This window comes from Zea mays, chromosome 4 (assembly GCF_902167145.1).
Source record: "Zea mays cultivar B73 chromosome 4, Zm-B73-REFERENCE-NAM-5.0, whole genome shotgun sequence".
Lineage (NCBI taxonomy): Eukaryota > Viridiplantae > Streptophyta > Magnoliopsida > Poales > Poaceae > Zea > Zea mays.
In genome coordinates, this window is record NC_050099.1 from 49,056,108 (window position 1) to 49,068,502 (window position 12,395).

The following is a 12,395-nucleotide window of genomic DNA, read 5'->3' on the forward strand; positions in this document are numbered from 1 at the left end:
AGGGTGTTGGACCAAGCTAAGTGGTTACACGGCTTCGGACCACCACTAAGAACGTGCTCCTCTCTCCCACCTTACCTGTTCCAAGGGATGATCCCAAAACTGAGTGGTAAGGTTGAAACATAATCCAGGTTTATGAATGTATTTTGGAAATGGACTCCGCTTTTGGCGTGGCTATAATTAATCCTTTAATAGTAGTGCTTATTGTAGATGATCCTAGTTTGGAGAATCTCCTAAGTTTGGATGTGGTCCGAACCTCTGAGTATTCACCCCGAGTTACTCGGTCAGCTATTCTAGGGCGGTCGAGTGTGTTGGCTTAGGGTCCTAGACCAGGCTAAAAGCTACATGGCTGCAGACCGTCCTCGAGAATGTGGCCCGTTTCCTGGACTAAATATCCGTTCGATTCGATCCTCATTCGTTGTCAAATGATGTTTCAAACCAGATGTAACAATAGGCACTATTATGTGGTTTTTCTGAGTACAATAGAAGCTTGAATCCCAAAATGGGTAAAAAAAATTAACATGTGTGGAAAGGAAAAGAAATCGATGGATGGGAACTGGTTCCTCCTTTGAAGTGGGGTATATGTATTTCCCAATACTATGTTTATAGGGATGGCTCTGACCAGGCTGGGCCTTGGATGGCACCAAAAACTGGTTTTTACGGGGGCCGACCTTATCGGACTGGGATTTGGACAAATGTAACCCCGTTCCATGGGAAGAGTTCGTTCTCATGCTACCTTCCGGACGTAAGGTTCGAGGCGGACCTAAACCGCGTGAGCTCCGCCGTGCGTCTGACTTCAGGGGGTTGATAGCACCTAGAGGGGGGGTGAATTGGTGATCCTGTAAAAATAATTCAACAAAACAAACTTGGTCTAATATTGAATTAGTGAGATCAAAAACCAAGTCCGAATGAGGAGGATGAGAGGAGATAACTTCTTTACTTAATTGCTCTCACAAGGTGAGTATTAAACTTAGAGCAATATTGTAAGTGAAGTGAAGTGATAGAAAGAGTAGAATCGCAATAACATAAAGTAACTTAGACAAGTGACATGGCGATTTTAGCCCGTGGTTTGGTCAAGCGTAAAATGCTCGCCTACTCCATGTTGTGGCGTCCCAATGGACGAGGGTTGCACTCAACCCCTCTCAAGTGATCCAATGATCAACTTGAGTACCACGGTTCTCTTTCTTATCTCAAGCTTTTTCCATTGTGAGGAATCTCCACCATTTGGAGTCTCTCACGCCATAATGAGTTGATCTGAAATACACCACAAGAGTAAGGGGAGTAGAACTGCACACAGGAGACAAAATCAAAGCAACACACATTGAGAGAGGAGCACAAGAGACAACACAACAGAATTACAACTCAAACACTTGCTCAAATATCAAACTATCAAACCAAAAGCATGGTCGCAGTGTTTCGATGTTGTAGAATGTTCAATGGATGCTTGGTGTTGTGCTCCATGCGACTAGGGGTCCCTTTTATAGCCCCAAGGGACCTAGGAGCCGTTGGAGCTCCATTTGGTAGGCCCTGGTTGCCTTCTGTTCGCGGGTGCACCAGACTATCCGGTGCACACCGGATAGTGAACAGCGCGACGACAAGAGATCCCCTGATGAGCGACTTTTTGCTTCTGGGGGGCACCGCACTGTCCGGTGGGTGGCACCGGATTGTCCGGTGCTACACAGACCAGTCCACTTTTTCAATCTTATTCTCTTTTGCTCCCAAACTACTAGCCAGAGGTGCCTTTCCTTTCTCCTTGATGAGATTGGAGGCCCTTTGGCTTGTTAAGTTCTTGGTTCCCTTTTGGAAACCGAGTCCATCCTTAATGGAGGGATGTCTACCAACAGTGTAGGCATCCCTGGTAAATTTTTTTTCACATTCATTCTTGCAAATTTTAAGTTGAGCATTAAGAATTTAAGATTTACAACTTCATCATTCAACTTAGAGATAGTAGAAACATGATTATTACAAGCATCAATATCAAAATCTTTGCATCTATTACAAATAGAAACATGCTCTAATGATGGACTAGCAATGTTTATTTTTTCTATTCTAGCATTTAAATTAGCATTTAAACCTTAATGCTAGAAATAGACCCATGGAAAGAAGACAATTCAGAAGAAAGTATTTCATTTTTCTTAACCTCTAACGCAAGGGATTTTTCAACATTAACAAGTTTATCATGTTCTTCATGAAGAATATCTTCTTGTTTTTCTAACAACCTATCCTTCTCATTATGGGCATCAATTAATTTATTAATTTTGTCTACTTTTGATCTATCTAAACCTTTAAAGAGATCCCTATAGTCTACATCATCATTAGAATCCTCATCACTAGAAGAAGTGTACTTAGGAGTATCTCATATACGTACCTTCTTCTCCTTAGCCATGAGGCAAGTATGTCGCTCGTTTGGCTAGAGGGAGGACTTGTCGAAGGCAGAGGCAACAAGTCCCTCATCGTCGGAGTTGGATGAAGAGCAGTCCAAGTTCCACCTCTTGCCAATGTGAGTCTTGACCTTTGCCTTCCGGTAGTTCTTTTTCTTCTCCTTCTTCCATTTGTTTTCTTATCCCTGGTCATTTCATTATCAGGACATTGTGCAATAAAATGACAAGACTTACCACATTTGAAGCAAGACCACTTTCCCCTTGATTTGCTCTTGTTGGGGTACTCTTTGCGTCCCTTCAATGCAGCCTTGAAGCGCTTGATTACAAGCGACATTTCTTCCTTGTTGAGCCTGACAGCCTCCACTTGTGCCACCTTGTTAGGTAGTGCCTCCTTGCTGTTTATTGTCTTGAGTGCAACGGGCTGCGGCTCGTAGAGAGGAACGGTGCGTTGGCAATGTCATCAACGTACTTTGCCTCCTTTACCATCATGCGCCCACTTACGAATTTTCTGAGGATTTCCTCTGGCGTCATCTTGGTGTACCTAGGATTCTCACGAATAAGGTTTACAAGATAAGGACCGATAACAGTAATGGACCTTAGCATGAGTCGAACGACATCATGATCCATCCATCTTGTACTTCCATAGCTTCGGATCTTGTTCACTAGGGTATTGAGCCTGTTGTAGGTTTTAGTTGGCTCCTCTATGTGTTTCATGGCGAACCTTCCCAGCTCTCCTTTCACCAGTTCCATCTTTGTGATCATAGTGGCATCATTTCCCTCATGAGAAATCTTGAGGGTGTCCCATATTTTTTTGGCATTGTCCAAGCCACTGACTTTGTTGTACTCAACCCTACATAGAGATGCTAACAGCACAATAGTAGCCTAGGCATTTTTTATGAATTTTCTCTTTAATAAATACAAGATTATCACTACTGTCAAAATGCATTCCATTTTCCACTATTTCCCAAATACTAGGATGGAGAGAAAATAAATGACTACGCATTTTATGACTCCAAAAAGAATAGTCTTCTCCATCAAAGTGAGGGGGTTTTCCAAGTGGAATAGACAACAATTGTGCATTTGAATTGTAAGGGATACGAGAGTAATCAAAATAATAGTTTTGATTAACCGTTTTTTCGATGAGGAATCTTCGTCATCATCATCCCTTGGTGAAGAAGAGGAGGTGTCGCTGTCGTAGATGTTCTTCTTGATGCGCCTTTTCTTCTTCCCATCCTTCCTCTTGTTATTCGAACCTGAGTCGGTGATCTTGTGACCTTTTGGCTCATCAACGTTGAGAATCTCATTTTCCTCGTCGTTGATCATGATACCCTTGCCCTTAGGATCCATCTCTTCGGGTGGTTAGTCCCTTGATGAAGAGAACAACTCTGATACCAATTGAGAGCACCTAGAGGGGGGTGAATAGGTGAACCTGTAAAAATAACTCAACAAAACAAACTTGGTCTAATATTGTATTAGTGAAATCAAAAACCAAGTATGAATGAGGAGGATGAGAGAACTTCTTCACTTAATTGCTCTCACAAGGTGAGTATTAAACTTAGAGCAATATGTAAGTGAAGTGAAGTGCTAGAAAGAGTAGAATCGCAATAACGTAAAGTAACTTAGACAAGTGACACAACGATTTTAGCCCGTCGTTCGGTCAAGCGTAAAATGATTGCCTACTCCATGTTGTGGCGTCCCAATGGACGAGGGTTGCACTCAACCCCTCTCAAGTGATCCAATGATCAACTTGAGTACCATGGTTCTCTTTCTTATCACATGCTTTTCCCATTGTGAGGAATCTCCATAATTTGGAGTCTCTCATGCCTTATAGAGTTGATCTCAAATAAACCACAAGAGTAAGGGGAGTAGAACCACACATAGGAGATAAAATCAAAGCAATACACGTTGAGAGAGGAGCACAAGAGACAACATAGTGGAATTATAGCTCAAACGCTTGCTCAAATCTCAAACTATCAAACCAAAAGCGTGGTCGCAGTGTCTCAGTGTTGTAGAATGTTCAATGGATGTTTGGTGTTGTGCTCCATGCACATAGGGGTCCCATTTATAGCCCCAAGGGACCTAGGAGGCATTGGAGCTCCATTTTGCAGTCCCTAGTTGCCTTCTTTCTGTGGGTGCAATGGATTGTCCGATGCACACCAGCCAGTGAACAGTGCGACGACAAGAGATTCCCTGATTAGCGACTTTCTGCTTCTGGGTGGCACCGAACTGTCCGGTGCTACGCAGACTAATCCACTTTTTCCTTTTTCAATCTTATTCTCTTTTGCTCCCTTTTTAGCTTGACTTCATAAAGTCCCTAGCACTTAAACAAATATGATTAGTACCCAAAACAATTGACTAAGTGTCCAGAGCTTACCTTTTCACATGGCACCATATAGATTTGTATTTTACCCTCTTCCAAGCTCAATTTTCTTTTAAGTACCTATGCTTATTTTTCTCATTAGATGATGTTAGTCTAAACAAAATGGGTTGGGAATTTTATCACCAAAATAATATAGAAATGGCCCAAGGGCACATTTCCCTTTCAGGGGTGAGTAGTGCCTGATTGAGGCTGTTGGCCTCTGTAACACCCCTGGTGTTACTACCACTAAAACTTGAGCATAACATCATGAGCATCAGCATATCATGTGATTGTTATACTTAGAATGCATTCACTAGGCAAAAATTTCAAACAAAGTTGTATTGATGGGGCATGTCATGAGTGAAACCCTAGGGTACATTACTTAACCCTAAACTGGGCTTAAAGGAGAAAACAAAGTCTAAATAAGAGAAAACTTCAAAACTTATTAGTAATGATCATGAAATGTCACCATTAATGGATTTGATAGCATCCAAATCCTAGAAGTACCAGAAACCCTAAATAGACCCCTAGAAAACCCTGGACTGAAACCCTAGGGGGTTATATGCAAATGTTGCACACTTTTGGACCTAAGTGCAAAAACCATGGAATTAGGGTACCTCAAGTCATATGGTTCACATGTTTGAAGATTTGCAAGAAAAACCTTGAGATCTGGGCCTAATTGCAAAAAGGCCACCCTAGTGCTCCAATAGTTAAGTCTGAAAACAGTTAAACAAGGCTAACTTTGGAGTCCTACATCTTAGGATTCTTGAAGTGTTTGCTCAAAGTCAATATAGCAAGTTGTAGAGCTATCATAGGAGAACAAGTTTGATTAAGTGACTGAGCACTGGTGCTGAATAGAAATTGGAGATAAATAAGTGTGAAGTTGTGCTGTCAGAAGCAAGTTGGGCAATTCTGAAAATTGGATTCAGAAAAGTATGGCCCCAGTGAAATGCAGTCGATTTGAGAGCACCAAATCTGAGAATCTGTACAGAATTGATCCATGAACCCTATAGTAAACTTAAAGAGTGTTGTTTGGGGAATAAGTTTTATTAATGGAGGTTACCCTGTTCTTAACAAGAATCAAGAGAAAGAGGGGGTGAAAGGTGATCAGCAGAACAATGAAGATCAATGAACTAGAAATATCTGCAGAAGGAAAAGATCTTTGGTTACTGTGGTTTTGGATGTGTGCAGGTGAAGAGGAGATAGGAACGACCGCGACAAGATAACTACGGGCTGATTCACGGTCCCGCAAACCTGGCCGGAGCCTGACCGGAGCATGGCCAGAGATTTTTTTGCTGTTGTTCGCCTTGGCGTGGTATTTTGTCGCCGTGTCACTCGCGCCACCACCTTAGCTCATTGTGCCTCTTCCTTACGTGGTAGCCATGTGCTAGCAATGCATTTCGTAGCCGCTGATCGTTAGCCGGACCACCGTGCCTATAAATAGCGCCATGGACCACAGCGAGGCACTCACGACTTCATCAGTGAGCTCAATTGAAGCCAAAATTCGCACTGCCTTCTCCACGTCTCCCCAAATTAGTTATGCACGGTGAATCCATAACCCTTTGTGATTGTATAGCCCCAACATGACCTCCTAATTCCACCAAAACTCGTCACAACGATGTTTTCCCCCTTCTCAGACACCGACGAGCACAAATTCTTCGCGCTCCGTGGTTGGACAATCCTGGTAAGGTTCTGCGCTTCTCACGTATTGTTTTAGCAGCCCTGCGTGCCCATGAAGCTCATCGTGGCAACCATTTGACCAATTCGAGCGCGATTTAGTCGGAACGCGGACTCGATGTCGCGTTTTCCGCTGTGCGCGTGGGTAGAGCGTTCTCTGAGTGTGCCAGCCAAATTGATGCCCATAACAACTCAAGATAGGGTAGAATTTGGTGGGGCAGGGAGCAACGTGCTCGGGTATCCCATGGCCATGGCGCGATGAGGGGGTGTTCGTCCTCGCCGCCGTCTGGGGTCAAGGACCTAATTTTAAAAGACATAGAAGTTTGGGGGGCTAAGGAAAACATGTTAGTGACTCATTAAAACTAGTCAAGGACTTCTTCTTAGATATTTGAACCGTTAGGGGCTTTTGCGCAAAGTCCACCGCGTGGTCACGGGCACGCCCGGATTCTGCACAGGCCTGGGCTGGGTCGGCCGATGTCAACCCAGTACTGTTAATAACTTTTCCTTTTCTTTTTCTGAGAAAGTTTAGAAATCCATAAAGAATTGTAGAAAAATGCTAAAAATGCAAGACCAAATTTTCTAGGCTCCTAATTTTCTATAGTATTTAATAAAAATAGTTTCATGATTTTTAGTTCCAATAGGGAATTATGGGATATTTAAAATAGCCAAAACCCATACTTCTGGAATTTTAGAGAGTAATTAATAATCCCAAAATTCACCAAACTTTTTAGATAAACTTTAAATATTATTTAGAAGCCTTGGGTAAAATTTGGTATGATTTGGACCATGTTTGGTACTTAGAACCCAAAACCCTAGTCCCCTGCCCTATGAACTTCACTATAGCATCCAAAAACCCTAGTTTCTCGGAGCTCCGTGAAGGAAAATTATATTCAAGACTTAAGATAATATACTTTTGTTATCTTTGCACTTTCATGAGCATTACATGAGCATTCATGATTATATATGGCTATATATAGAAAACGAGGAAGAGATAGAAGTTGAAGAAGCGAGGACTACACCACCACCACCTGAAGAACCTCAGGCAGGAAACTGCTTTTACTTTGACATCTGTGGAATAGAGCCTGATTCACCTATCACACAAGGCAAGCCCCGGTGCATTTGCCACCTCCTTGCTATTTTGAAATCTTTCTCACTTGATGCATTAGGTGATAGGAGTTGTGTGCTAAACCATTTGCTGCATTTCCTTCCTTGGATTTGATTACTTCTCCTCAATCCCTTGATTTACAAAAAGGTTTTTCTTATGCTTAGCTTTGCTCTAGAAAAACAAAATGTTTTGTTTTGACAAAAGATGATGCTACAAAGTGGGTGGGATGTTTTCAAAAATAAAACTTGATGGTGGATCCATCATGGCCATGATGGGTTCAACATTGGAAAAGATGTACCTCTGCTAGGTACTAGAATTTGGGTTTGAAATGATAAAGCTGAGACCGGGCGGGTGACTTGCACGAGAAGAGAGTCTCGGTGTAGTGTCTCCGTCTGAGTCGATTAAGGACCTTGTCGATGTAGGCCTACTGACCGAGGACCCTTTAACTGGTCACATGCCTTGTCATGGGTAAGCTTTGCCTCGGGCAGACTAATACCAGAATAAGATAACAGGCAATGGGAGTGGAGAGATGGCGAGAGTAGCGTGTACCCTCCGTGGCAAGAGGCTGGACGGTGGTGTATCTGTGCTCTCGGTTGGCGTGAACCTGATCTGGTCTTAAGAACCCCGGTGGCGAGTTGACATATGCAAGGGTTAAGTGCTACATATGTCATGTGATTGGAGATCCTCAGCTTAGTATAATCGATTCGGACTGCCGTAACTTCACGGACATGAAGACTCGGTCACTGACTTACACGTAGCATTCCAGTGAATAAGAAGGGTTGATAAGAAATTGGCTAGTATAGGTCAAGTGCTTGAACTAGGGTAGAAAGAACTCTAGACACAGGTAATTTTACTTAACCTGACAATTAAAACTGGATTTTTAAGGATCCACTACTAGTAAGCATTTCTGCAAACAGAGTCTTTGATTCTCGATAAGCCTTACCTTAACTCCCTTAAAGCCAACATATCCTTGAGAGTGTTTTATTTTGACGGGTAAGACTTGTGAAAGTACACTTCGTACTTAGGGCTTTGTCCCATGTTGTTTTAGGTGAAGAACCAGCAAATTTTTGTTGCTTTTGTTCCAAGATGGTGCCTAAAGAGGAAAACCAAGACTGAAGCTGCGGGAGGAAGTGTCCTCCTATACTTTTACTGTTTATCAGGAGGGGTTTTTGCCTCCCAGGTTATGTAATAATATTACTCCAGCACTCTTATATTTGCTCTGGTCTGTAATAATACTACTCTTTCTACACTTTAAAATAAAGTAAGTTATTGTAACTGCTTCCGCATTCTCATACCTCTGATGTATTGTAATGTATGTGTGACGAGTGAAACGCTCTTGGGCAAGGTAAAGAATTCAGATACCGAATTTGTCAAGTGATCAGGTGCACCTGCAGGGTTGTCTGAGGTCCGATGGACAAGGACAACTGTAGGTGTGCCTAATTACTTGGGAGGTTCTATCACAGCCTCTACCCCGAACGCCATGGAGCTTGTGTCTGGTGGGTTGGGTCTGGGGAACACCGGCTTGCGCGGAGACCTTCCATGGGCCCTCCTTGTCGTGACTAGCCACCTCATGCGTGATGAGGTTGCCGAAGGTGCAACCCATTAATGGCTTGCCTGCTAGTCTCCATCGACACGCCGAGGGATTTGGGACTCCATCCCCATGAGCGTGTGCGTCGGTGGAGACTGAGCACGCCATGAGTTTGTGCGGTGAAAGGCCGCGCCCGCACGCGCTGGGGGACCAGGATGTAGGTCAGCGTAGTGGATTGTGCTGGCCTTGCTCCTAGCCCATGGGACCCTACCAATGGATTCCAGGGAGTTCATGTTGACGAATACGTAGCCTTCATCATTATGGCTTCCTAAAACCCATTGGCGGGTCGAAGAAGTCACCTCCCGCAAGCGGGGGAGGTGACTCCACCTTCTATGGAGCATAGCGATCGATAGCTGGTGGCAGCCTTCCTTGCACTCGACTGCTAGATGGCAACGACCACTTCGAGTACCACCGTGCTATGCCTGGGTTGCCACCTGCAACCTCGGGCACGACGGAGCTTGGGTGGGAGCCTACGGTGGTAACCTCAAGCAAAGTGCTTTAGGCTCCCACCGCCTTCTTCCTGATGGTGTCGACGTGGCTGTTATGTTGCCGCTTGAGATCAACGACGAACATCTTGAGATGTCGCTTTTCAGCCTTTCGCCATACGCCGGTGAATCGTCCTCGGCTGAGCTCGTCGGTGGTCGAGCAGGGTGTCATTGGTATGGAGCGAGGCTGAGCGACTAGCTCCCCTACCTGGCACGCCAACTATTGTAGTTTCTAGACCCGGGGACAATAAGATTTGTGTTCTGTAGGGGTGTTAGCAAGGACTCACTCCGAATGGTGAGCTACCGAGGGCTCGAGGGTGGATCTGAGGCGAGTTGGTTATACTGGTTTAGGCCAGAGCTCTAGTTCAGTGTAGTGCTGATCGTGGTATTGCTTGGAACATGTTACAGCTGAATGCTTGTGTGAAGTTGTAGAGATATTGGATGATGTTTGGATGGGGGTTGTCTTGCCCTTTTATAGCCCAAGGGTAGACATTACAATGAGGGTTAGTATTCTACTGGGGTGGAATTTGTCCTCCTGCTTCTGGGCCTTGTAGCCCCTATGGTCTCGTCGGTTGGGTCATGCTTTTGGACCTTGTAGCCCCTAAGTAGTCATCTGCTGAGGCATGCACCACCATACCTCTGGTATGGTGTTGTGTCCTGTCCGTCTTCTTGTAGCTACTCTGATTTAGACATGGCAGTACCTGGTAGGTTCTATTGAGTCAGCTCAAGGAGTGGTTTAGGGATGTCTTCAGTGCAGCTTCACCTTCCGTCATCCCCCAGCGTCATCTTTCATCATGCGTAGATGCACGCCTGGTACGGTGTATTGCCCTGTCCTCTTTGGTTTATGGGTCACTGTAGAGACCCCGATGCTGAGGTTTCTGTGGCTGGGGTCATTCGGTCCCATGGGTCAGTAGGGATACATATATGTCGTCGTGTCTGATAGAGACCCCTCGATACCGCTTCCATAGTCCGAGCTTGGCTTGGTGACGTCCCATCATGTCGACGTGGCTTGGCAGTACTACAATGGTTCTTCTTCGCTATCGTCTTACTGTGTTGCTCGATGGACTGGTTGGTCGATCGCCTTGTTGAGTTGCTCAGCGGCCCCGCCTCGCTGGGTTGCTCGGCGGTTAGGTTGGTCGGCAGCCTCACTTTGCTAGGTTGCTCAACGGACATTTGTTTGATGGGGCCGGTCGACTTGGTGGGCCGTCCCCGGATGGCCTTTTGGGCCTTCCCACCAAATAGCTTAGCAGGCGGACCATTTTTGGGAGGTACCCTGTTTTAGGTACCCAACACAAATACAAAACTAAAAGGGAAATAGGGTCAAACCTTTTCCTAAATGATTTTGGTGGTTGAATTGCCCAACACAAATAATTGCACTAACTAGTTTGCTCTAGATTATATGTTCTACAGGTGCCAAAGGTTCATCTACAACTATTCTAAATCGAATGTCCGGAATACCGTAGATTATTTCGGACAGGAGAAGCTTTTTGGAAAAACGGACTATGCGCGGACCGTCCGGGCCTTTGCGGCGGACCGTCCGCGACACTAGGGTGTGCCTCGGATAGAACCAATGCAAAAACCCAAGTGTACACTATGGACCGTCCAGAGGAAAAGCAAGCACCATCCGAGACCACGCGCAGACCGTCCAGTAGGTGAGGAACCAAAAAACCCGAAGGTGACGGGTTCGGTAAAATGAATTATAGCGTCCTCGCGGACCGTCCGGAGTGGACGACCGGACTGTCTGTGACTGCCTTTATCTGACATTTGATGACGCATTTAATGCATTATAACCGTTGATATAGCCGTTACCGCTGACCATTGCGATTTTAGCCGTTGATGTACAGGGGCGGACCGTCCGGACCAGGGGCGCGGACCGTCCGCGGTCGGCAGAATTGGAGCAACGGCTAGGAAGTGGTTGGTGGCTATAAGTACAACCCCAACCACCTCCATTTACAACACCCAAGCATTCCAACCTTCAACATTCAATACAAGAGCTAGCAATCCATTCCAAGACACAATCAAAGCCTCCAATCTCTCCAAGTTCCACAATTGAGACAAGTGATCATTAGTGATTAGTGACTTGAGAGAGAGAGTGATCCGTGTGTTATTTGTCGCTCTTGTCGCTTGGCTTTTGCAATCGTGCTTTCTTCTTCCCCATTCTTATCCTCAAGACACTTGTAATCAAAGCAAGAGACACTAAGTTTGTAGTGGTCCTTGTGGGGTCTAAGTGACCCGGTTGATTAAGGAGAAAATCTCACTCGATCTAAGTGACCGTTTGAGAGAGGGAAAGGGTTGAAAGAGACCCGGTCTTTGTGACCACCTCAACGGGGAGTAGGTTTGCAAGAACCGAACCTCAGTAAAACAAATCACCATGTCATCCGCTTTCATTTGCTTGTGATTTGTTTTCGCCCTCTCTTTCGGACTCGATTATATTTCTAACGCTAACCCGGCTTGTAGTTGTGCTTAAAGTTTATAAATTTCAGATTTTCCTATTCACCCCCCTCTAGGCGACTTTCAATTGGTATCAGAGCCACGGTACTTCATTAGAGCCTAACCGCTTGAAGTGATGTCGGGAGCTCACGCCAAGAAGGAGATAGTGACCAGCGAGAAGCCCGCCACAAGCCACGGGAAAGCTCCATCGGGAGAGTCCGACAACAAAAGGGAGGAATCACCTCCCCGCATCAAGTCGCACCGGAGTGGCGACAAGAAAAAGAAAATGAAGAAAGTGGTCTACTACGAGACCGATTCTTTGTCGCCTTCCACCTCCGGCTCCGACACGCCATCCGTCACTTCTAAGCGCCAT